Source organism: Salmo trutta, unplaced genomic scaffold (genome assembly GCF_901001165.1).
Source record: "Salmo trutta unplaced genomic scaffold, fSalTru1.1, whole genome shotgun sequence".
In the NCBI taxonomy this organism is placed as follows: domain Eukaryota; kingdom Metazoa; phylum Chordata; class Actinopteri; order Salmoniformes; family Salmonidae; genus Salmo; species Salmo trutta.
This window is the reverse complement of record NW_021822352.1, coordinates 12,501-27,700: the sequence shown is the minus strand read 5'-3', so window position 1 is coordinate 27,700 and position 15,200 is coordinate 12,501. Positions and strand designations below refer to the sequence as shown.

The 15,200-nt window shown below is 48.5% G+C and overlaps 1 protein-coding gene and 1 pseudogene across 1 annotated transcript in view; both read left to right on the top strand.

The window, feature by feature from the left end:
- The first annotated feature begins 3,675 nt into the window (after positions 1-3,675).
- Positions 3,676-9,948, top strand: LOC115181939 (RNA demethylase ALKBH5-like; annotated as a pseudogene).
- Positions 9,949-14,997: 5,049 nt separating this feature from the next.
- Positions 14,998-15,200, top strand: part of LOC115181941 (mitochondrial dynamics protein MID51-like) — a 10,767-nt gene continuing 10,564 nt past the window's right edge. The window contains exon 1 of the mRNA XM_029743632.1: positions 14,998-15,163. The gene's annotated coding sequence lies outside the window, so the exon portion shown is untranslated. The remainder of the gene's footprint in view (positions 15,164-15,200) is intronic.

Genomic DNA, 15,200 nt, shown 5'->3' with positions numbered 1-15,200 from the left:
CGAGGACGGGACGAGGACGGGGACGAGGACGGGGACGAGGACGGGAAGGACGAGGACGAGGACGGGGACGAGGACGAGGAAGGACGAGGACGAGGACGGGGATGAGGACGGGGACGGGACGAGGACGAGGAAGGACAAGGACGAGGACGGGGACGAGGACGGGGACGAGGACGGGGACGAGGACGGGAAGGACGAGGACGGGGACGAGGACGGGAAGGACGAGGAAGGACGAGGACGAGGACGAGGAAACGAGGACGAGGAAGGCCAAGGACCGTAATCTCCGATGAGATCCGAGGCCACTTTGGTTGATCATGTGGTCAACCACGGTCTAACAATGAGGGATGCTGGGTAAAGAGTACAGCCAAATTTGAGCGGGTTCACTGTAGCATCCATCATCCGGACATTCCCGAAATGAGAACAGGTAAGAAATATACTCTCACTAGAAAATGGCAGTACTGCATATCAATACAGTACTCAATGAGTACAGTAGTACAGTATTGCCTGTGGACTGTAAAAATATAAAGTATGTTTCAAGTATTTGGGAAATGTATTCCTACTTTGTATTCACAGTATTTGACTATTTGTTTTGGCAGAACTGAAAGATTACCAACACAAGGTGGTCGGGGACGTGTTCTGTCTCCTGAACAGGAAACTGAAAATCATGAACATGGTCCTGGAAAATAACGCTATAAACATTACGGCAAATACAAAAGAAAGAAAAAAAAAATATAGAAAACAATGACATATTTCTAAATATTGATTGGGTAAGCTTATCAACACTGGACCACCGTGTTTTGGCGCAGGAAATAATCTCAGGATGAAGCAGGTCTACAGGTCTAAAGCCATTTGATCGCCATTCAGAAAGAGTCCAAGAATTGAGTCCTATACAATCCCACCATTGATGCATACTATCAACACTATAAATTATACATATTTCAGTATTGTAATCATCATAATGATTGTGCTTCACAATAGTGACCACTCCATGGCTGCAGTGGAGCACCAGTTCATCTTCATTGACGAGGTTCTGGCCTTTCTAGGGAGGAGTTTTCCTAGCCACTCCCTCATAGCCTGGTTCCTCTCTAGGTTTCTTCGCCTAGGTTTTAAGCCTTTTAGGGAGTTTTTCCCGAGCCACGCAACGCCCGCATAGCATGGTTCCTCTGCCAGGTTTCGTTCTTGCCTAAGTTGTTAGCCTTTCTAGGCTAGGGAGTTTATTCCTAGCCCCCCATCATAGCCTGGTTCCTACTACTCTAGTTTCTTCCTAGTTTAGCCTTTCTAGGGGAGTTTAATTCCCTAGCCACCCCTCATAGCCCTGGTTCCTCCTCTAGGTTCTTCTATGTTTAGTATCCTTTCTAGGGGAGGTTTTTCCTAGCCCCCCTCATAAAGCCTTGTTCCTCTCTAGGTTTCTCTTCCTAGGTTCTGTAGGGCCTTCGAGGTGATTTGTTCCTAGCCACCCCTCATAGCCTGGTTCCTCTCTAGGTTTTCTTCCTAGGTTCCTTCCCTTTCTAGGGGAGTTTTTCCTAGCCACCCCCTCATAGCCTGGTTCCTCTCTAGGTTTCTTCCTAGGTTTTAGCCTTTCTAGGGGAGTTTTTCCTAGCCACCCCCTCATAGCCTGGTTCCTCTCTAGGTTTCTTCCTAGGTTCTGGCCTTTCTAGGGGAGTTTTTCTTAGCCACCGTGCTTCTACACCTGCATTGCTTGCTGTTTGGGGGGTTTTAGGCTGGGTTTCTGTACAGCACTTTGAGATATCAGCTGATGTAAGAAGGTCTTTATAAATACATTTGATTTAAATTTGATTCCACCAGATCAGGTAGACGGCCCAGAGCAGCTCAGGTAGTAAGTTTCCACAAGGCTGCTCTGGTTTGTAACTGGTTCACTGCCCCACCTACGCTTTTTTAGTTGTTTATCTCCCCTCCACATTCTCCATTCCTCAATCCTATTTGAGGAATTTATTTTTTTTCTGCCTGAGATGGGAAAGTGTATGACCGAAATCCACAAACGCGTATATACCTCTTCTCCAATGCTATTGGAAGACTCATGTGGAGATATATAGCAGCTGATGCTTTTCATGGCTGGAATCGCCATGCTAGGCCATATTTCCCCCGCTGCTTGGCCAGGGAAAACACTGCTTGTGATGTGGATGAGGTGCTGTGGCCAGACCGCAACAGAACAGAGGATGCAGCGTAGTTTAAAAAATAATAATAATAATAATAATATATTATTTTTTTTTACTGTAACTGTATACATTAAATTCTTCTGTTTTGTATGTAGACCACTGTATGTGCAACTTTGTGTTGGTTGGGAACGGGATGTACACTGTGTACATTGTTTTTGTGTTGAAAAATAAAATATATTTGTTACCGTGTATTTGTGTGTTCTGCGTATAAAAACAATATTCTCAAATATTTTACAATACACTTATGTAATGTACTGTCTGTAGTCATGGCAACACTGAACCAAAACAAAAAAAGGCCCAAGTCATTATGATGAATGGAGAAGAAGTGTTTTCTATTGAGCACATCAGTGTTGAACTGGTTCTTATAAATGTCTATTCATATGATGGTTTTGTGTGTCATTTGAAAACAAAATACCATTTTTTGATAAGAAATAACATTGTTTTGAATGTAAAGTTTCATTTTGCTGGAGAATTGAGGGGGTTTTGTGTGTGTGTGTGTGTGTGTAGAGTTCTGAGAATATGAGGCAATGCTTTCAGAAAATGTGTGTGTAAACAATCGAAAGACTAAGACTAATGGAAGATAATTTGAATGTAGACCGACCAGGAGGTGATTTACCCCCCATCCCCCTCCAGTCCAGTAGGTGTCGGTGTAGAAAACATCCTAACAGGTTTTCAATGAAGAAGGAGAAACAAAAATCCCGAGTCTAGTTCGGTTTCAACCCGGTTCAACCAAGAGTTGTGAAAATGCGTGGTTGTTAATTAACTACGACTTTATTTTTTTCTTTCTTTATGTAATAACGACATAAAAGTCATACTCGTAAGAATATATATATATATATTTTTTGGTTTTTACCGATTTTTGTAAACATTGTCTAGTCAACTAGAAATATATCGTTGCGTATCAAATGTATTTCCGACACTGTTGCTAACGGGTTGCTAACCAGCTAGCTAACGTTAGCCATGCTACCTATCTAGCTTGTATTAACACGAAAACTACTGGAATACAAACAACAACAAACAAACAAAACGCTGTTTAATTCCATCTATGTAACTCGTAAAATTTACCACTTGAATCGTCGACTTTTGGTTGACAAACCGTTTTTAAGTTGGTGAGTTTGGTTGCTAACCAGCTAGCTAACGTTAGCCATGCTACATATCTAGCTTGTATTAACACGAAAACTACTGGAATAACAACAACAAACAAACAAACAAAAACGAAACGGTGTTTAATTCCATCTATTTAACTCGTCAAAAAATAATTGAATCGTCGACTTTTGGTTGACAAACCGTTTATAAGTTAGTGAGTTTGGTTGCTAAGTGGTTAGCCTAGCCTAGCCACATCACAACATAACCACTTGACAGCCTGCCAGCTAACTAACTAACTACCGTAAGGACGGTTACCGGTCTCACTACTACAAACTTAACAGTTATGGAAGTTAAATAATGATAAATAACCAACTCCAAATTTAACCTTTTTAATTATATATATAAAAATTTAAAAATGTCAGCCAGTGGTTTCTCCGACTTGAGGGAAAAGCTGAAGTCCATGACTCCTCACCGAGACAATTATAAAAACAGAGTTACCGGTAAGGACGACAGTTATAAAAACAGAAAAGTTAAAGTTACCGACGGAAGTAACGGGAACGGCCGGAAGCGGAAGCACCGAGATTCCTCCGAGGATGAGGTGGAACACAGTGATCCTGTGGAGGCTCGTGAACAGGTATGATGATCCCTGTACCTGCTGTTGACACTGGAAGTTACTTCTCTGACATGAATCCAATTTAAAAGGATGAATCAATATTTCTGTCTTTTCCCCCATTTTCTCTCTCTCCTCGTCTCTCCCTCTCCTCCCCTCGTCTCTCTCTCCCTCGTCTCTCTCTCCCTCGTCTCTCTCTCCTCGTCTCTCCCTCCCTCGTCTCTCTCTCTCCTCGTCTCTCTCTCCCTCATCTCTCCCTCTCTCTCCTCGTCTCTCCTCCTCGTCTCTCTCTCTCCTCGTCTCCCCCGCTCTCTCTCTCTCTCCCTCTCTCCTCCTCGTCTCTCTCCTCGTCTCTCTCTCTCTCCTCGTCTCTCTCTCTCTCCTCGTCTCCCTTCTCTCCCTCTCTCTCCTCGTCTCTCCTCGTCTCTCTCTCTCCTCGTCTCCCCCTCTCTCTCTCCCTCTCTCTCCTCGTCTCCCTCTCTCTCCTCGTCTCCCTCTCTCTCCTCGTCTCTCTCTCTCTCCTCGTCTCTCTCCTCGTCTCTCTCTCTCTCCTCGTCTCCCTCATCTCTCCGTCTCTCTCCTCGTCTCTCTCTCTCTCCTCCTCCTCCTCTCCCTCATCTCTCCGTCTCTCTCCTCTCTCTCTCTCTCTCCCTCCTCGTCTCTCTCTCTCTCTCTCTCCTCTCTCCCCACCTCCTGTCTCTGTCTCTCTCTCCTCGTCTCTCTCCTCCTCGTCTCTCTCTCTCCTCGTCTCCCTCTCTCTCCTCGTCTCTCCCTCCTCGTCTCTCTCTCTCTCTCTCTCCTCTCTCTCTCCCCTCCTCGTATCTCTCTCCGGTCCCCTCCCTCGGCTCTCTCTCTCTCTCTCCTCCTCGTCTCTCTCTCCTCCCCTCCTCTCTCTCTCTCTCTCCCCTCCTCGTCTCTCTCTCTCTCTCCCCTCCTCGTCTCTCTCTCCCTCCTCTCTCCCTCTCCCTCCTCGTCTCTCTCCCCCGTCTCTCCTCCCGCTCTCTCCATCTCTCCCTCCTCCAGGAGGCAGGCGTGTCCACTGTGGTATTGTTCAGGTAGAGGTCTTCTCTAAAGAGGACTGTGACGTCATTGAGGGGAAGATAAATGAAGGTGGTTTGCTAACGGAGAAGCGGGTCGTTACCGGGAACATACCGTAGATGCGAGCACCGCAGACGGAACAAATATTTCTTTGGAGAGGTGAGGTCACGCACCTGTTCTTCCTCTCTCTGTCTCTACCCCCCTCTTCCTCTCTCTGTCTCTAAACCCCTCTACTCTTCCTCTCTCTGTCTCTAAACCCCTCTACTCTTCCTCTCTCTGTCTCTAAACCCCTCTACTCTTCCTCTCTCTGTCTCTAAACCCCTCTACTCTTCCTCTCTCTGTCTCTAAAACCCCTCTACTCGTCTCCTCTCCCTCTCTCTCCCCGTCTCCTCTCCCTCCCTCTCTCTCCCCGTCTCCTCTCTCTCTCCCCGTCTCCTCTCCCTCCCTCTCTCTCCCCGTCTCCTCTCTCTCTCCCCGTCTCCTCTCCCTCTCTCTCTCCCCTCTCTCTCCCCGTCTCCTCTCTCTCTCCCCGTCTCCTCTCCCTCTCTCTCTCCCCGTCTCCTCTCCCTCCCTCTCACCCCGTCTCCTCTCTCTCTCCCCGTCTCCTCTCCCTCTCTCTCACCCCGTCTCCGTCTCTCTCTCCCCGTCTCCTCTCTCTCCCCGTCTCCTCTCTCTCACCCCGTCTCCTCTCCCTCCCTCCTCACCCCGTCTCCTCTCCCTCTCTCTCTCCCCGTCTCCTCTCTCTCACCCCGTCTCCTCTCCCTCCCTCTCACCCCGTCTCCTCTCTCTCTCCCCGTCTCCTCTCTCTCTCCCCTCTCCCTCCTCCCTCCCTCTCTCCCCGTCTCCTCTCTCTCTCCCCTCTCCTCTCCCTCTCTCTCCCCGTCTCCTCTCTCTCTCCCCGTCTCCTCTCCCTCCCTCTCACCCCGTCTCCTCTCTCTCACCCCGTCTCCGTCTCTCTCTCCCCGTCTCCTCTCTCTCCCCGTCTCCTCTCTCTCACCCCGTCTCCTCTCCCTCCCTCCCACCCCGTCTCCTCTCCCTCTCTCTCTCCCCGTCTCCTCTCTCTCACCCCGTCTCCTCTCCCTCCCTCTCACCCCGTCTCCTCTCCCCGTCTCCTCTCTCTCTCCCCGTCTCCTCTCCTCTCTCCCCGTCTCCTCTCCCTCCTCTCTCCCCGTCTCCTCTCTCTCTCCCCTCCCTCTCCCCCCTCTCTCCCCGTCTCCTCTCTCTCTCCCCGTCTCCTCTCCCTCCCTCTCACCCCGTCTCCTCTCTCTCACCCCGTCTCCGTCTCTCTCTCCCCGCTCTCCCCCTCCCCTCCTCTCCCCGTCTCCTCTCTCTCACCCCGTCTCCTCTCCCTCCCTCCCACCCCGTCTCCTCTCCCTCTCTCTCTCCCCGTCTCCTCTCTCTCACCCCGTCTCCTCTCCCTCCCTCTCACCCCGTCTCCTCTCTCTCTCCCCGTCCCGTCCTCTCTCCCTCTCTCCCCCGTCTCCTCTCTCTCTCCCCTCTCCTCTCCCTCCTCTCTCCCCGTCTCCTCTCTCTCTCCCCGTCTCCTCTCCCTCACCCCGTCTCCTCCCTCTCTCTCCCCTCTCCTCTCCCAGGGCTATACGTACGGGGCCCAGCTAGAGAAGAGAGGACCTGGTCAGGAGAGGTTGTATCCTAAAGGAGAGGTGGACGACATCCCCACCTGGGTTCACGACCTCGTCATCACTAAACTGGTCGCCAGCGGGGTCGTACCTGAAGGTCAAATTACTTTTTTAACCTCTTAACATCCTGCATCGTTACTCAACCCCAGCCCACTTCCTGTCTCAGATTTGACCTTAACGAGCTCCAGCCCACTTCCTGTCTCAGATTTGACCTTAACTTTCTCCAGCCTACTTCCTGTCTCAGATTTGACCTTAACGTGCTCCGGCCCACTTCCTGTCTCCAGGAAAAGCCTGTTGTTGTTGGTGTTGATGATGCTGTTGATGATGCTGTTGTTGATGTTGTTGATGATGATGATGTTGTTGATGATGTTGGTGATGATGTTGATATTGATGATGATGTTGTTGATGATGTTGTTGTTGTCCTGTAGGTTTCGTGAACTCGGCGGTGATCAACGACTACCAGCCGGGCGGCTGCATCGTGTCGCACGTCGACCCGCTTCACATCTTCGCCAGGCCGATCGTTTCCGTTTCCTTCTTCTCCGACTCGGCCCTCTGCTTCGGCTGCCGCTTCCAGTTTAAACCAATCAGAGTGTCCGAGCCCGTCCTGGAGCTTCCTGTCAGGAGAGGAAGTGTTACTGTCCTCAGGTAGGAGGGAGGGAGTGTGAGAGAGAGAGAGGGAGTGTGAGAGAGAGAGAGGGGGAGTGTGAGAGGGGGAGTGTGAGAGGGGGAGTGTGAGAGAGAGAGAGTGAGAGAGAGAGAGTGAGAGAGAGAGAGTGAGAGAGAGAGAGTGAGAGAGAGAGAGTGAGAGAGAGAGAGTGAGAGAGAGAGTGTGTGTGAGAGAGTGTGTGTGTGTGAGAGAGAGTGTGAGAGAGAGAGTGTGTGTGAGAGAGTGTGTGTGTGAGAGAGAGTGTGAGAGAGAGAGAGTGTGAGAGAGAGAGTGTGTGAGAGAGAGAGTGTGTGAGAGAGAGAGTGTGAGAGAGAGAGAGTGTGTGAGAGAGAGAGTGTGAGAGAGAGAGTGTGAGAGAGAGAGTGTGAGAGTGTGAGAGTGTGAGAGAGAGTGTGTGAGAGAGAGAGTGTGTGAGAGAGAGAGTGTGTGAGAGAGAGAGTGTGTGAGAGAGAGAGTGTGTGAGAGAGAGAGAGAGAGTGTGTGAGAGAGAGAGAGAGTGAGTGAGAGAGAGTGATGTCACAGTGTTCTCTCTCCTCTCAGTGGCTACGCGGCTGATGACATCACCCACTGTATCCGCCCCCAGGACATCAAGGAGAGACGGGCCGTCATCATCCTCAGGAAGTACGTCCGTCGCCATGACAACCGGCGGTTCGCTGTGGCGTCAGGCTACTGTGCTAACGCTCTCTCTCTGTGTGTGTGTGTGTGTGTGTGTGTGTGTGTGTGTGTGTGTGTGTGTGTGTGTGCGCGCGCAGGACGAGGCCGGACGCCCCCCGTGTAGACCAGAGCCCCTCCCCTAACCCCTCCCCCCCTGAGAGACACGCCCCTCTGAAGGCCAAACGCAGAGCTGACCCCGACGCTGCACACAGGTACACACACACACACACACACACACACACACACACACACCCGGGACCAGAGCCCCTCCCCTAACTCCTCCTACCTGAGATACAGGACCAGAGCTCCTCCCCTAACTCCTCCTACCTGAGATACAGGACCAGAGCTCCTCCCCTAACTCCTCCTACCTGAGATACAGGACCAGAGCTCCTCCCCTAACTCCTCCTACCTGAGATACAGGACCAGAGCCCCTCCCCCCTAACTCCTCCTACCTGAGATACAGGACCAGAGCTCCTCCCCTAACTCCTCCTACCTGAGATACAGGACCAGAGCCCCTCCCCCCCCTAACTCCTCCTACCTGAGATACAGGACCAGAGCCCCTCCCCCCTAACTCCTCCTACCTGAGATACAGGACCAGAGCCCCTCCCCTAACTCCTCCTACCTGAGATACAGGACCAGAGCCCCTCCCCCCCTAACTCCTCCTACCTGAGATACAGGACAGGAGCCCCTCCCCCTAACCTCCTCCTACCTGAGATACAGGACCAGAGCCCCTCCCCCCCTAACTCCTCCTACCTGAGATACAGGACCAGAGCCCCTCCCCTAACTCCTCCTACCTGAGATACAGGACCAGAGCCCCTCCCTCCCTAACTCCTCCTACCTGAGACACAGGACCAGAGCCCCTCCCCCCCTAACTCCTCCTACCTGAGATACAGGACCAGAGCTCCTCCCCTAACTCCTCCTACCTGAGATACAGGACCGGAGCCCCTCCCCCCTAACTCCTCCTACCTGAGATACAGGACCGGAGCCCCTCCCCCTAACCCCTCCCTCTCTCTCTGTCAGACCGAGGGTTCTGGAGATGGATAAAGAGGAGAATCGTCACTCTTCCTCTTCGTCCCGCCTTCATCGCCGTAGCAACAGCTCCGAGAACTACCGGAGGCGGAGCCAAGACGGCGACGGGTCACGCGAGGTCAAGATGAGACGTCACTGAAACACACCTGGCGGACTGGATGGCCTCAGAGAGAGAGTGTGTGTGTGTGTGTGTGTGTGTGTGTGTGTGTGTGTGTGTGTGTGTGTGTGTGTGTGTGTGTGTGTGTGTGTGTGTGTGTGTGTGCATTGGACCCCCCCCTGCATGCTAGGATGGATGGAACACGCCACGAGGCTATCAGCCAATCAGAGACTGACCTGAGGACATGGGGGTGGGGTTTGCTAGTAAGACTGTGGGAAGTTCTGTTGTTGCCGTGCCGACCACCCCGTTTCCCCCCCCCCCTACTTCCTCTGTGGAGAGGAGAGGAAATTGTGTTTCTATAGGAACTTCCTCCTCCATGCTTCATTGGTCAGAGACCCTATGGGAAAATGAATGGTGTTTGTAGGAATTTCCTCCTCCATGCTTCATTGGTCAGAGACCCTATGGGGAAATTAATGGTGTTTCTATAGGAACTTCCTCCTCCATGGTTCATTGGTCGGAGACCCTATAGGAACTTCCTCCTCCTCCATGTTTCATTGTTCAGAGACCCTATAGGAACTTCCTCATCCTCCATGCTTCATTGTTCAGAGACCCTATAGGAACTTCCTCCTCCTCCATGTTTCATTGGTCAGAGACCCTATGGGGAAATTAAAGGTGTTTCTGTAGGAACTTCCTCCTCCTCCATGTTTCATTGGTCAGAGACCCTATGGGAAAATTAAAGGTGTTTCTGTAGGAACTTCCTCCTCCTCCATGTTTCATTGGTCAGAGACCCTATGGGAAAATTAAAGGTGTTTTCTGTAGGAACTTCCTCCTCCTCCATGTTTCATTGGTCAGAGACCCTATGGGGAAATTAAAGGTGTTTCTGTAGGAACTTCCTCCTCCTCCATGTTTCATTGGTCAGAGACCCTATGGGAAAATTAAAGGTGTTTCTGTAGGAACTTCCTCCTCCTCCATGTTTCATTGGTCAGAGACCCTATGGGGAAATTAAAGTTTTTTTGGGGGGGGGATATATAAAATAAGGTCTGATAAACATTTAGTTTTATTTAATTTGAAAAAGCACATATTGACTTCATAATTCATAAAGGTGATGTTACCTGACTGATATTAACATAGAAACACAACATATAGACTTCATAAAGGTCCTGTTACCTGACTGATATTAACGTAGAAACACAACATATAGACTTCATAAAGGTGATGTTACCTGACTGATATTAACGTAGAAATACAACATATAGACTTCATAAAGTCCCTGTTACCTGACTGATATTAACGTAGAAATACAACATATAGACTTCATAAAGGTCCTGTTACCTGACTGATATTAACGTAGAAACACAACATATAGACTTCATAAAGGTCCTGTTACCTGACTGATATTAACGTAGAAACACAACATATAGACTTCATATTTCATAAAGGTGATGTTACCTGACTGATATTAACGTAGAAATACATCATATAGACTTCATAATTCATAAAGGTCCTGTTACCTGACTGATATTAACGTAGAAACACAGCATATAGACTTCATAATTCATAAAGGTGATGTTACCTGACTGATATTAACGTAGAAATACATCATATAGACTTCATAATTCATAAAGGTCCTGTTACCTGACTGATATTAACGTAGAAACACAGCATATAGACTTCATAATTCATAAAGGTGATGTTACCTGACTGATATTAACATAGAAATACATCATATAGACTTCATAATTCATAAAGGTGATGTTACCTGACTGATATTAACATAGAAACACAACATACAGACTTCATAAAGGTGATGTTACCTGACTGATATTAACATAGAAACACAACATATAGACTTCATAACTCATAAAGGTGATGTTACCTGACTGATATTAACGTAGGGGGGGACTACTGGGCCCTTAAAGGGGGGACTGGGACCTTAAAGGGGGGACTACTGGGCCCTTAAAGGGGGGACTGGGACCTTAAAGGGGGGACTGGGCCCTTAAAGGGGGGACTGGGCCCTTAAAGGGGGGACTGGGACCTTAAAGGGGGGACTGGGGCCTTAAAGGGGGGACTGGGCCCTTAAAGGGGGGACTGGGCCCTTAAAGGGGGGACTGGGCCCTTAAAGGGGGGACTGGGACCTTAAAGGGGGGACTGGGCCCTTAAAGGGGGGACTGGGCCCTTAAAGGGGGGACTGGGGCCTTAAAGGGGGGACTGGGCCCTTAAAGGGGGGACTGGGCCCTTAAAGGGGGGACTACTGGGCCCTTAAAGGGGGGACTGGGCCCTTAAAGGGGGGACTTGGGCCCTTAAAGGGGGGACTGGGCCCTTAAAGGGGGGACTGGGCCCTTAAAGGGGGGACTGGGCCCTTAAAGGGGGGACTACTGGGCCCTTAAAGGGGGGACTGGGACCTTAAAGGGGGGACTGGGCCCTTAAAGGGGGGACTACTGGGCCCTTAAAGGGGGGACTGGGCCCTTAAAGGGGGGACTTGGGCCCTTAAAGGGGGGGACTGGGCCCTTAAAGGGGGGACTACTGGGCCCTTAAAGGGGGGACTGGGACCTTAAAGGGGGGACTGGGCCCTTAAAGGGGGGACTACTGGGCCCTTAAAGGGGGGACTGGGCCCTTAAAGGGGGGACTGGGACCTTAAAGGGGGGACTGGGCCCTTAAAGGGGGGACTGGGCCCTTAAAGGGGGGACTACTGGGCCCTTAAAGGGGGGGACTGGGCCCTTAAAGGGGGGACTGGGCCCTTAAAGGGGGGACTGGGCCCTTAAAGAGGGGGACTGGGCCCTTAAAGGGGGGACTGGGCCCTTAAAGGGGGGACTGGGCCCTTAAAGGGGGGACTGGGCCCTTAAAGGGGGGACTTGGGCCCTTAAAGGGGGGACTGGGCCCTTAAAGGGGGGACTGGGCCCTTAAAGGGGGGACTGGGCCCTTAAAGGGGGGACTGGGGCCTTAAAGGGGGGACTGGGCCCTTAAAGGGGGGACTGGGGCCTTAAAGGGGGGACTGGGCCCTTAAAGGGGGGACTGGGCCCTTAAAGGGGGGACTGGGCCCTTAAAGGGGGGACTTGGGCCCTTAAAGGGGGGACTGGGCCCTTAAAGGGGGGACTGGGCCCTTAAAGGTACACGGAGAGTTAACATTAATGATACGCACGTTAATCTCTCATGGCTCAAAGTAGAGGAGAGGTTTGACTTAAACACTTTACTTTTATTTATGAGAAGCTCAGACACCCATCCATACCTCACAAGACATGCCACCAGAGGTCTGTTTAAACGGACTGGTACACAGCTCAGACCCCCATCCATACCCCACAAGACATGCCCACCAGAGGTCTGTTTAAACTACTGGCACACAGCTCAGACACCCATCCATACCCCACAAGACATGTCCACCAGAGGTCTGTTTAAACTACTGGCACACAGCTCAGACACCCATCCATACCCCACAAGACATGTCCACTAGAGGTCTATTTAAACTACTGGCACACAGCTCAGACACCCATCCATACCCCACAAGACATGCCACCAGAGGTCTGTTTAAACTACTGGTACACAACTCAGACACCCATCCATACCCCACAAGACATGCCACCAGAGGTCTGTTTAAACTACTGGCACACAGCTCAGACACCCATCCATACCCCACAAGACATGTCCACTAGAGGTCTATTTAAACTACTGGCACACAGCTCAGACACCCATCCATACCCCACAAGACATGCCACCAGAGGTCTGTTTAAACTACTGGTACACAGCTCAGACACCCATCCATACCCCACAAGACATGCCACCAGAGGTCTGTCCTAACTACTGGTACACAGCTCGGACACCCATCCATACCCCACAAGACATCCAACCAGAGGTCTGTTTAAACTACTGGTACACAGCTCAGACACCCATCCATACCCCACAAGACATGCCACCAGAGGTCTCTTCAGTCCCCAAGTCCAGAACAGACTATGGGAGGAGCACAGTACTACATAGAGCCATGACTACATGGAACTCTATTCCACATCAGGTAACTGATGCAGCAGGAGAATCAGATTTAAAAAAAAACACATAAATTTACACTTTATGGAACAGCGGGGGCTGTGAAGAGACAGACACAGGGTAGCCTAGTGGTTAGAGCGTTGGACTAGTAACCAGCAGGTAGCCTAGTGGTTAGAGCGTTGGGCCAGTAACCAGCAGGTAGCCTAGTGGTTAGAGCGTTGGACTAGTAACCAAAAGGTTGCAAGTTCAAATCCCTGAGCTGACAAGGGTACAAATCTGTCATTCTGCCCCTGAACAAGGCAGTTAACCCCACTGTTCCTAGGCTGTTGTTGAAAATAAGAATTTGTTCTAAACTGATTTTACAAGTTAAATAAATAAAAGATAAACACACATGATCACACATGTGTGTTTATGAATTTTGTGCTGTAGATATGTGGTAGTAGAGTAGTGGCCTGAGGGCACACACTCATTGTGTTGGGAAATCTGTTGTGGAATGTTTTACATTTTTTATAAGCTGCCTTAATTTTGCTGGACCCCAGGAAGAGTAGCTGCTGCCTTGGCAGGAACTAATGAGGATCCATAATAAACCCCAGGAAGAGTAGCTGCTGCCTTGGCAGGAACTAATGGGGATCCATAATAAACCCCAGGAAGAGTAGCCGCTGCCTTGACAGGAACTAATGGGATCCATAATAGACCCCAGGAAGAGTAGCTGCTGCCTTGGCAGGAACTAATGGGGATCCATAATAAACCCCAGGAAGAGTAGCTGCTGCCTTGGCAGGAACTAATGGGGATCCATAATAGACCCCAGGAAGAGTAGCTGCTGCCTTGGCAGGAACTAATGGGGATCCATAATAAACCCCAGGAAGAGTAGCTGCTGCCTTGGCAGGAACTAATGGGGATCCATAATAAACACAACAACAACAAAAATAAGAGGAAAAACGATTAAAAACGCTGGATTATACGGTAATTAATGATCAAAACCAGGTCGAATTAATGTTCTCGGCAAATTGAAAAAGTAATGCCGAGTTCATGTGCTAGTAGATACTAGGAAACTCTGAAATGTCCAACTTGCTAACTGGTTGAACGCAGGCAAATGTATAACAGAAACCAGTTAGCGTGTCGGAAATGTCCCGAGTTCCGACTAAATTATGTTTTAAACACAATAAACTTGTGCGTGTTTTGGAGTAAAAAAAAAAAAAAAAAACTCCCACCCCCTTCAGCAGCAAAGACCCCAAACGTCAACGTCAGAACATAACGTCTCCTGCCAATGGTCCGCTTGGCTGTCAATCATACGGACAAATGTATGGGCGTGTTCCTCTGCCTGCCAGATCTTACAACGCCTCGACAGGTATTTTACGTGTCATCTAAGAACATTATATATATATATATATATATATATATTTTTTTTTTTATAATAATTTTTTAATCTAAGAACATTATATATATGTTTTTATTTTTTTTGTTAATCTGAGAATATTATATATATATATATATATATATATATATATATATATCTTTTTTTAATTATAATTTTTTAATCTAAGAACATTTTATATATATTTTTAGTTTGTTTGTTTTGTTAATCTAAGAACATTATATATATATTTTTATTTATTTATTTATTATTATTATAATTTTTTAATCTAAGAACATTATAGTAGCTAACATTAGCTAGCTATCACACACACGTCCTCTGTGTTATTTGGAGAATGATTTACACAATCGGATATGATATTTAGCTAGTTAGACTAACGACAGTAGCTATATATATTTGTTTTGTTAATCTAAGAACATTATATATATATATATATATATATTTTTTTTTTTTAATCTAAGAATATTATATATATATAAATATATATTTTTTTTGTTAATCTAAGAATATTATATATCATAAGGTGAATGCACCAATTTGTAAGTCGCTCTGGATAAGAGCGTCTGCTAAATGACGTAAATTTAATATTATAGCGACATGACGTGGCACCTACCCATTGGTTGGTTGAGGCACGTAACGTCTGTTTTACGACCTCCATTGCTATGTTACGTTACTTTTGGACGTTAATGTTCTTTTCATGTTGACAGATAATCAAACAAAAACGACAAGATATGGTCGACTAGTCCGGGTAAATAACGTTGTTGTTGTTTTTACCAAATGGATTGGAGTTAGAATTACAATATAGCAGAAGTTGTAGATTGGTGAGTTGTATCCGAACAGCTAAACGCAACAAAACAA